We start from the raw sequence: 11,586 nt of genomic DNA, 5'->3' as shown, positions 1-11,586 counted from the left end.
GAAAAATCAAGGTGAAGAAAAGTGGAGTTGATATATTAATATGACGTTTACTGAAATTCATTAGCATATTAAGACCTTTCTTTTGGAATAATCTGATACGCGAAATCTTTAACATTACCAGACTTATATTCTCATATAGCCAAAAATGTGTTTCTATTCACCCCATTTGACGGTACTCAAATGACACTTCGGAAACTGCTATTTTCAACTACTTAACGCGTAATCATCGTAAGATAGCAACACTTCAGAGAGAGAAGGATGAACTTTTAACATACAGATGAACTATTATTCACGGGGAACGGACAGAATGGCAGGAGGACAAAATGGCAGGGGACATAATGGCAGGATATAATGGCAGGAGGACAAAATGGCAGAGGACGAAATGGCAGGCGGACGAAATGGCAGGGGACAAAATGGCAGGCGGACGAAATGGCAGGCGGACGAAATGGCAGAGGACGAAATGGCAGGAGGACAGAATGGCAGGAACTTAATTTGATTTGTCGGGTTTTAAACTATTTTGTTTCTTGCTTGATAAATTAAGATTTCTACATAAATTTTCGATTTATTCATTATGATCCAAAATTCGAACTGCTAATAATATTTCAATTCTAATTGACAGTCATCTACAAACACCTTACTATTGCAAGCTTTCTATTCATATCAGCAGTGTCTTAATGAAAGAAATTAGTTTTAGTCGTTTTCTTTTTTTATATATATTATTTAAGATCTTTTCGGGTAATACTAGAAGGAAGCAGCTTTTATCTTTATTTCTCCCGTTTTCAAAGGGTCTAGGATGTTTCGGTGTAGGGCGTTTTGGTGTAGGATGTTTCAGTGTAGAATGTTTCGGTGTAGGACGTTTCGGTGTACGGATGTTTCGGTGTACGGACTTTACGGTGTAAGGACGTTTCGGTGTAAGGACGCTTGGCTGTAAAGGACGTTTCGGTGTATAGCCTAATATTCGATTGCATTAATCATATGCTTGTAATGAAAAGTCATGAAGTGTCATAGTGTAGCCACTCTGCAATAGTGTAAACTGATTAACACTGTTATTGAGTCTCATTGTTATTGCTCAATCTTTTCGTAACATTGGCGTATTTTTTTTCGTTTTTCTGACTTCATATCCGCCAATTAACTTATTTGTTCCATTTGAACAGCACTAACAAGGAGACTTACGGAAGTGTAATTTACTGATTTGAATGAAACTTTGCATACTTGTAGAATATCAAAAAATAACCGTCACGTTTTTTTTTTTTTTTTTAACTTTGGTAATGGTGCGGTTTAAGGGTAGAAACCACGCTTTGAACGTTAGAGGTGGCCTCGAAGCATAAACAGAAAATAATTATTAAAATAGAAGATTAAATGATACGGCCAGCTTACTGCCAAGGGGTTTTAGGACAGGTGATTCAGAACCTGACGTTAAAATTACAAAATTCCAATTGGCGGATCCAATATGATGATTACAGTTACAAATAGTCTTCTGGTTTGAAATGTTCTGCAGTTAGCCAAGAACAATTATAATTGGCAGGGACTACTGAGAGAAGGTGCAGACTGATTTGAAACTAGTGTTTACAGGGATACAAACAGTAGAAAGTGTGACTAACTAACTAGCTAACTAACTCTATGGCCTATGGAACCCGGAGGTCCAGTGCCGCGTTCACAAAAGCTCTCCACTGACTTCTATCCTTAGCTAATTGCATCCAGTTTCTACTTTGTATTCATATCTCTGCGAGATCCATCTTAATATTATCCTTCCATCTGCGCCTAGGTCTTCCTAGTGGTCGTTTTCCTATGGGTCCACCAGTCAAGACTTTGAAAGCGTTTCTACTTTCTTCCATTCTAGCTACATGACCTGCCCACCTAAGCCTCCTAGACTTGACGACCCTAACAATGTTGGGTAAACCGTATAAACTATGTAGTGTGACACAGTCAGTAAATTCTATGACTCGTAGCTACATCATACAGCCTTTAATTTCTGCAAATAATGTTTTATTATCACTACTGTTAATTGTTTTGTAGGAAAACAATGGAACATTTGGTCTTATAGTCCAATACAACCTCTTTAAATTTGAAAATATCCTTGTGAAAGCGTCAAATCCGGGACAATTAACATCAAGTGTTGTGAGATCATGGTTCAAAGAGATATTTCTTCAAGCGTCTAATGCAAAGTCCATTTTTATTAGCTTCGTGGAGTGGTCACAATTCATCAATTTTGAACCTATTTTAAGAACAAAAGAGTAACTCATAATAGAAACCATTTCTGCAGAAACCGTTCGTGCCTCTTCGTGTTCTTTAGGCCGTTAAAAATTCTCTTGAGGCTTTATTCTGACACTGTCCTCTACAACTATAACATGAATTTATATCTCCGTAATAATACAATATCCCAACACTGATTCATAATCAGTTTTCTTCTCCTAGATTTGCTAATCTTATTGGGTATGCATGATATAAAAGCGGTTATTTGGAAGAAAAACCACCTGGGTTTGAAAATTTCCTTTCAAAGATTGTGCAGTATTTTGCGATTTGTGCACAGTTATTACCGTAAGGTGTGTGTGGTGTGCACAATGTTTATGCATCACACATTTTTTACTATATATCATTACCATAAAACGTTTTCCCAATCAATTCATAATTATAACATTTGAGGATATAAGAAATTCTGAGATAAGTTAGAGTGAAGCGAGGGGACTCACTATAAATAAGTAACCCCTTTCAATTACAGCAGCATTTAATTTTTATTTTATTTATTAATTTATATTTTTTACTTCATGAATTTATTTCTCCCTATCGAATAATTTTCATTTTGAAGAGTGGACGTTTAGGTGTAAACATTGGAAATTTTACACCGAACCAGCCTCACACCTAAACGTCTTTACACCGATACATCCGTATACCGAAACGTCCTACACCGAAACGCGCTGCACCAAAACGTCCTACACAGAAACAGCCGTATCCCGTTTTCAAAATATAGGATATGATTAATTGTATATATGTCATATGATTAATTGTATATATGTCATATGCAATTTGATAAGGTAATAGTATGAACACAAGAAAGAGCATTTATCAACGTTTAAAGATACGCAAGTCATTACACAATTTACTTCATTAATAAATATGATTTAAATGTCGTTATATCAATCTTTCGTGGACTCGTCGTAACCTGGAAGAATTCTGATAAATTCTACATGAATCTAAGACTGAAATCAGGACACATTTTGTACATAAATTTACAAAACGAGAAGAGAAAATTTTGATTCGAGACAGGATTTTTACAAACATTTACGACACGAGACGAGAAAACCTGAATTCTCATCTCGTCTTGAGGGCAAGTAAGTTAGAAATCAAATATGCATGATCATGGTTCCTTTAAGCTGCACTAAGCTGTAATATACCCAATATCGCATTGGGGTTAAGGTTCCTCATAACTCCAGTGAAATTCAGGAAAAAATCTCTGAATTACGAAAAAAAAAGAAAACATACAAAATACATTTTCAGGGTAACTCTTACAGCTATTACGTTATTATAAGATTAATGCTACCTCTGAAACTGATTTGATTGAATATGTATTTGGATAACGAAACTACTTTCATAAGTTTTTCAAAGTATCAAGTTTGAGAAGAACGAAAATTGTCTTCCACTGTTGTTATCTCATTGCTCATAGATACCAGTGATGAAATAATTGGTCGAAAATCACGCGGCCGCTTCTTACATCAATTCATGAAGAAAATTAGTTCTAATATTAGGTACCTAAGTTCAGTATTAACAAAAAAAAAAAAGAAAAAAAAAGAAAGAAAGAAAGAAAGAAAAAAGAAAAAAAAGAAAGAAAAAGAAAAAACACCCAGCCTCTTGCAACCATGCGTAGCACATTTTAATACTTACATTTGAAATAAAAATATGACTGGATAAAGACGATTGCCTTTGTCTGAATTTCATATGTGAATAACAATATAGGGCTTTTCAGATAGAGGGGGGAGGGGCAGGTTTTATTAAACAAGATCGTACATCTGATATGTTTTAACTATAGGCAACTTGTACTTGCAGGCTAAACTCAGTCTTCTTAAGTCAAACGACAAATACCATTAAGATGTTCAAGAGAATAACGTATCAGCATTATTACATACTACAGACACGAAGATACCACTAGGCTCCCAAGTTTCAAAATTATATTGTGTGTAAAAGCAGTTAGTAGATTTAATTCTTTGTCACATGATAGCTAGACCTTGAGAGAAATTCAGAGGGAGTCCACGGGAAAATTCTTTCGTCATAAATAAAAGTTGTACTACTTAGAATTATTATAAAACCAAGATATTAATTGGAAGATCGTTAAAAAGAAATAAATTTAAGAAAAAAGTTAAGACATGGATAACTGATATTTACCCACTTTTACGCTCTTGGTTCTATTTAGCTGTATTTATATGCTTTGGACATTTGAGGTAGAAATGAATAAATCGAGAACCGTTACCTACTAACAAACACAACAGGTGAAACCTAAAAATACGAGCCCTAGAAGTTATAATTTTTGCCAAATTAACTTCCTGCCATTCTGTCCTTCTGCCATTTCGTCCGCTGCCATTTCGTCCTCCTGCCATTTTGTCCGCTGCCATTTCGTCCTCCTGCCATTTCGTCCGCTGCCATTTTGTCCTCCTGCCTTTATTTCCTGCCATTATGTCCCCTGCCATTATGTCCTCCTGCCATTCTGTCCTAAATTCATTATTCACAGATATATATATATATATATATATATATATATATATATATATATATATATATATATATATATATATATATATATATATATATATATATATATATATATATATATATATGTTACAATAGAGCCATCTATATTGAGCTACAGATGATGAAATGTTTAACCTATCATTTTACATTGTTTTCTGCAAACGTTGTTTATATCCCGGAAGACTTCACTCAGAACTACAGTAGACTCCCGATTATCTGCCCCGCGACTATCCGTCCTAGTTTTCTTTTATCGGAATTAAATGAGGAAGCCAAAGCCGTGACATTGGCAACATTGCCAAGGTATTGGAAGCAGGCATCTGCTACGATTCTCCTACGTGTCGTGTGACAGGAAAAGAGCAGCGTTCTGCTTCTTGTTCATTGTTTCGTCAGTGTGTAAAGGACCTCAATACAGTACGCTTGCCGGTGTTCCTGATTACAACTGTACAGTACGTACAGTACTGCATTCGTAAATTGTTCGTGAAATATGTTTAATGTTCATAAAGAAATGAGTTCATAGAACTCCGGCCTGTCCTTCCACCACATTAGGCCAGATACTCGGAAGTCTACTGTATTTCAAATTAAATGTGCGTCTATACGAGATTGAACAATGTCATAATTTGACAGTCACGATGAATATGCAATCTCTAATTTGATAGTGTAGAAAATACTGTTTCATTGTATTCAACAACAGAAAGTTCAGTTCCATGTCAAAGATTGGCCCCTTTCTCCCAAATCGTTCCGACGCATCTGCATCAGTAGCTACTTGTAAATGTTAACACAAAGGATGAAACCCACATGGAGAATATCTTCAACGCCTATGTCTTATGCAACCCACATGACAATCATTTGTTGGTGGTTGCAGGTAGAACAGGATAATACCGTATCGAACACCATTTGTGGTTTTAACCTTTGCATTTGTGTTGTTACTGTGGTTCCCAAATTCTTCCTGAGAGTCGAGAAAAACTATCAGGGACTGCTGAAATAAAATGAACCGTGAAATTATTTTTAAATTGCAAAGGGAATAATAATAATTTATTTTTGCATGATTCCCTAAACTTTATATTGAACAAAATTCCTAAACATTAAGATTTTGTTTGTAAATTTCAAACGTGTTTAGTAATATTGGCCAAATTACGGAAATAGAAAACTATTAAAACAATAATGATTACCGTCAAGCCTTTCGAACATTTGAAAATAATTTGAATGAAAATAGAAAATTATCCAACTGTCTTGTAATTTACGTAAAGCGTTTTACGTTTTTTAAAACATAAACTAACATCAAATATCAAGTTCTAAAAAAAATAATTATACAAAATTACACTCACAGACTATTATTATCGTTGTAATATTATATGGCTCGATCCTCGATATGTCGTAAATCTGAAGAGTTTAAAATCCCTTCACATTTGCATCCGTATCTAAATTTAACCTGCGATCACATATACTATAGTTTCTTTGTATTATTCACCACATGAAAGTTTCATTTCGAAGTTAATATCAACGCAAAAATTCAGTGTGTGTTCAGGACCTATTAAAAACCTCCAACGGGTGCTTTAGACCCGGAACACCCACGTAGTTGGCGTCTATGATTGGAATCTCTGTATTGCGTTGAAATTTCATTCTCATCGAGAATCGAAGCCGGGACCCCGCGTACCTATTACTAAATCGAGTTATTTCTGTCTATAGTATTGGTAAAATTTTTCAGTAATCTTAATGACGTTTTATCTGTATTAATTATCAGTTTTATGTGAAAACTCTACTATTCATAAAATCCATTAATTTTTTCCATATAAATTTTACTTATTAAATTTTACATTAATTTTCACAGTTCAAAACAATTTTTATTGCACAATATTAAAAAGTACCATTTTAACTTTAATTTTAATGAATTAATTTTCAAATTAATGTTAACCGTTACTTTATTCCTACATTAATTTTTAATTTAAGAGCTTTAATTTAAATTTTAATCCGTTAAAGTTTTCATTAATGTTTCCAACTGTGCCTGAAACTAGAAAACCTTTCCTCATGAAAAGTTTTTTTTTTTTTTTTTTTTTAAAATCCTGAATTTGTCAAGTGGCTGGATCGATATAACGGAAAGAACCAGATCATTCAATGAGTCACTTGCAGTGTCTGGTGATTACAAAAAACACCTGTTGCGTTGCGGGTGTGTGGGGCTGGCGAAGGATTACTGAAAACACAAGAAAAAATACACCTGTCTTGCACCTGCAATATATCACTTCACCGCCACGTTTGGGACAATCTTCCATGTCAGTGATATGTTTTACTTGTTGCCCGGAAGGTGGTTCACTTATTTCTGTACATACGTGGAGAACAAAAAAAAAACAAATCGTTGATTATTTGTCCTCAAAGTGTGCGATATTTATTCAGGAGTTACTTTTGACGATCAGGTATAAAATAGCTTAGTCCATTTACTTTGGCTATTTAAGTTAATTTTCTTATGTTCAATGTGGGCACTTCATTTTATATTGCGGTGTGCGTTTTTGGTGTCAATATCTAGTGCAGCCGTTCAGTGGCGGATCTGACCCGGGGCCGGGGGGCCTAGGCCCCCAGTTTTTTGAGTGACAAACATAATTTAAGCTTTATTTATATATTTTGAAAGTTTATACTAAACTCATGATATACTTATCATAGTCTGGATTCTAGCCTCTACCCCCTCCCCCCAGTTTTTACCTTCTAGATCCGCCTCTGCATTCGTTAACAAAATAATGTACCAATTTGTAATCGAAAGAGCTCCAGTCATCCCAGCATTATTCATAAAATAACCTAAACGAACTAAAGTGGTATAACATACAATGAGAACATGACACTGGGCTTAGTTTGTTAATTTTCATTCCTTTGGCTTTTAATCAGTGGGTTCTTAACCCCTAATGGAGTGTGGGGTTGAAAATTAATGCGAAAATAGAGAATCTTATGGGCCCTTCAAGTTAGGAAAATAAAAATCTGTATATACACTCCTTATTAAATAAGCGGACACGTAATACAGCATTTTCCAAAATTCCGATTTTAAGGGGAAGGAGGTGTAATTTCTATATTATCTCCTCACACTGGAATAGTGTTGTCTGTTGCATGTGATCGCCCAACCAAAAGCACCTTACCTGTTTGAAATTAATCTTGTCTGCCTCAAGGTTTTTATCATGTTATATTAATTAATAGGCATATCCTAAAGGAGTAGAGTATTTCAAAATGTATTTCAAAAACAGAAAATCTTTTAAGTTCTTTATACTGTAATTACATTTTCATTGAAATGCATATCCTAAGGGGGGATTCAATTTTTTTTTTCATAAACTTATTTTCCCCTTCCATAGAATGGGCATTTCAACTAATATTTCATAAATAAATATTATATTAATAACCTGACAAAATGGCATACCTCATTTGTCCTGAAAAGTCTACGAGGGTTAGTTTATTCTTCGGGGTGACTGCTTTCGAACGATTTTTCAAAAACGACTCACATGATTTTGTTCATATTTCATAAGTAAACATTTTCATTAATAACCCAAATATATGACATAAGTAATTTCTTATGAAAAATCGACATGGAGCAGTTTAATTTTGGGAATGAGTTCTTTTAGGGCAAAATTCCCCCAAAACGCCTTATGATTTTGTTCGTATTTCAGAAAAAAATGTTTCATTAATAACTACAGCATAACATGGTTGATTCAATTGCAATGAGACTCTTCCCAGAGAAAGACGAATGTAGCTTCGCTGCAGCAAAAGTACTTAGTTAATGAACGATGGAGACTTAAGAAGTACCAGGTCTGAGAGGATCCTATTCAATATAGTTTAAGGGGATGGTTAATAAATCACAAAAAATAAAACTCATACATAGGTATATAGATACCGTCATTTGTGTGGGTGATATATTAAAATGTTCTACTTTATTTTATCTTACTGACTTGAACAGCCTATGAGTTAGTAAAGTCCACGCCAATATTGACGTATGTAACAGAGGAAACATATAACTGAAGAAAAAATAATAATTTATATCAATATTAATAGAGAATTCAATTAATCTTATGAATCGAGAAGTACGGATGTGGAGAGTAGAAGTGATCAGATGTATGGGAACTAAACTATGTATAATCTTAATTAATAATTTGTTTTCATCTTTCACTTGTACCTTCATCATTTATTGTGTTTCGTCTCCCAAATAACTCCGCAACGATAACTCCAATAACTAGAACGTTAGTGCAAAGATAGTAAAACTTTCTTTCGTCCCGTAATCAATCCGATTTTCTAGAGAGTGTAGGAATTAATATTGAAGGGACTATGATAGATATCAGGGAACATCTCAAGATTATTTATTTATTTATGGAATGTGTGTCAGGGCTGTAGATTTTTTTCACCTTACATTCTTGACTGTACATTTCTTAAACATGTATTTATCTAAAGAGACAACTGAAAATTTCACTGAGGCTATATTTCGGCGCAGGGGTGCTAATCATCCCTTACCACTCCTAGCGTTGGACCTATTCTACAAAGTGTTTTTTTTTTTCTAATGTTAACGTTGCGTACTTCTATACAACTATTCTTTAGAAGAGCATCTGATCCCATATCTTTGATGCTTGCCATGGTAATAGGGAACTTGAGTTTGAAATTGTTAGAATAATAATAATAATAATAATAATAATAATAATAATAATAATAATAATAATAATAATAATAATAATAAATATGGGATGTTTGGTGTATCTAGCAAAAAGCATTTAATCTTACACCCTAACGAGTAAAATGCACTATACTATTTAAAAAACAAAATTGTATCAATTTCGTATCTAGTTTTATTTCAATTTATACATTCTTTGCAATATTCTACTTTAGAGAGGTAAAAAAATAATTTAGGACGGGCATTGCTCGCTCTAGCTCCCCTCTGGCTACTGGTCTGGACACTGATCACTGTTCATTACGCTATTACTCTTCTTTATTATTATTATTAACGATTATTCGAACTCCATAATTTCACAGATTCAACCTGTTTTACACCAGTGCTTGGGACATAAAGGAAACTGTGACTTATGTGAAAAATGAGAGAGTAACTTTTAATTTTTCGCCGGAAACTTACTCATATCTTTTTTAAACAAATACTAGTGTGGAACAGGAACCACTTTACACAAAATAAGTTTGAAGTAGGGGTCGAAATAATCGATCGGTTTGTGTAAATAATTTGTTAATCATGTGTTCGTGCGTTCAAAGTCTGGAATATGTCTTTTTTTTTCTGTCTTCACCTACCCGGAGACAGAACATTTCTTCGAATAACCCTTTATCATTTTTTTCTTCTCAAATTCAATTAGGAAACAATATTATATGAGTTATAAATATAAAATGCCAAAGCCGAAAAAAAAAAAAAAAAGATATGAAGTATCTTCTTTAGGAAATATTCTATTATTCTCTCGGGTTCAATTCTCAATAGGAGCTTAAGTTAAGAGTTGAATTACAGTTAAATGGGTTTCCTTTTAGTATATGCTATGATGGGACACAACGTACAAAATAAAAGTAATATATGGATATTTTGAAAATTTCCGTAAAAGATTCCCCACTTTCATATTTTATCTGCTTACTAGCAGCGTTCACCCCGCTTCGCTGCGGTCACCCCGGAACGCAATAAACGTTGTTACTTAGATAATTTTTACTTTTTCGCTTTCAAGTGATATGATAAAAACCATAGAAGATTGCAGTAAATGTTAACATTATATCGCCTGTCATTTATGTTAACCCGCCCCGCTTCGCTGCGGTCACCCCGGAACGCAATAAACTTTGTTACTTAGATAATTTTTACTTTTTCGCTTTCAAGTGATATGATAAAAACCATAGTAGATTGCAGTAAATGTTAACATTATATCGCCTGTCATTTATGTTAACCCGCCGAGTGACACGGTCATGCGGGTTGCATATAAATACGTTTATTTTTATACCTATGATGAACTAACAAAGGATTTGTACGTTATGGACACTTGAATGGTCAATTATCTCAAGACACTGGTAATTAAAAATTAAAGTGATATGATAAAAACCATCTAGGGTCCAAATCCTAATAACCCCCCAAAAATGAAAGAAATTGGTTCAGCCGTATTAGCGTGATGAGCTAACAAAGGATTTGTGCGTTCTCTTTTATATAATAGATTACCTGGTAACCATGTCTCTATAACGCGTGAAACGAATCTTTTAATGTCTCAAAGGTATCCTGTAAGTTTTGTGTTGGTAACTCGAATAAAACATGAGAAAAAAATTGAATGTTTACATTGTCTATTTTTACGGAAATCCCCGGGTAGAACAGAGCTGAGGTACCGGCAGGAAGTGGAACTTTTTAAACATCAATGATACAAAATATAACACTTAGACCGTTCTTAACATAATTATAAGACTTTTAATACGTACATGTATTTAAAAACAACTGACGTTATGGACAAATAAAACCAGGAAAGAAACATTTTCGTCGGGAAATATTTAAAATTTCCCTCTATTGTTTCCCGGATATTGGGAATACTGTAACTAAACTAATAAAGAAGGAAAATCCATTTAACTGCAATTCAAACGACGTATAGATAGTATCTATATTGTCATTAGAACGAGTATGAATGGACATTATCTTCCAATTAGGTATAACTCGTATTTCTAATTGAATTTGTGCTTCAGTTGAAATGAAGGGGACGGTGGCTGTGAAAGGATTTTTTTTTTTTTTTTTTTTTTTTTGTGCTCTCCCACCCAGAACTATGTGCATCAAAGAGACATTCACTACTCGCTAGCCAGTAGACCAGTGAGGACGGTTAGCGCCATAGAGTAGCAATGTACTTTTAGTGGTTAGTGTTTGAGAAAATATCGACGAAT

Source organism: Thermobia domestica, chromosome 12 (assembly GCF_964235325.1).
Source record: "Thermobia domestica chromosome 12, izTheDome1.hap1.1, whole genome shotgun sequence".
Taxonomy (NCBI): Eukaryota; Metazoa; Arthropoda; class Insecta; order Zygentoma; family Lepismatidae; genus Thermobia; species Thermobia domestica.
The sequence above is the reverse complement of the archived record's forward strand: the minus strand, read 5'-3'. Positions refer to the sequence as shown.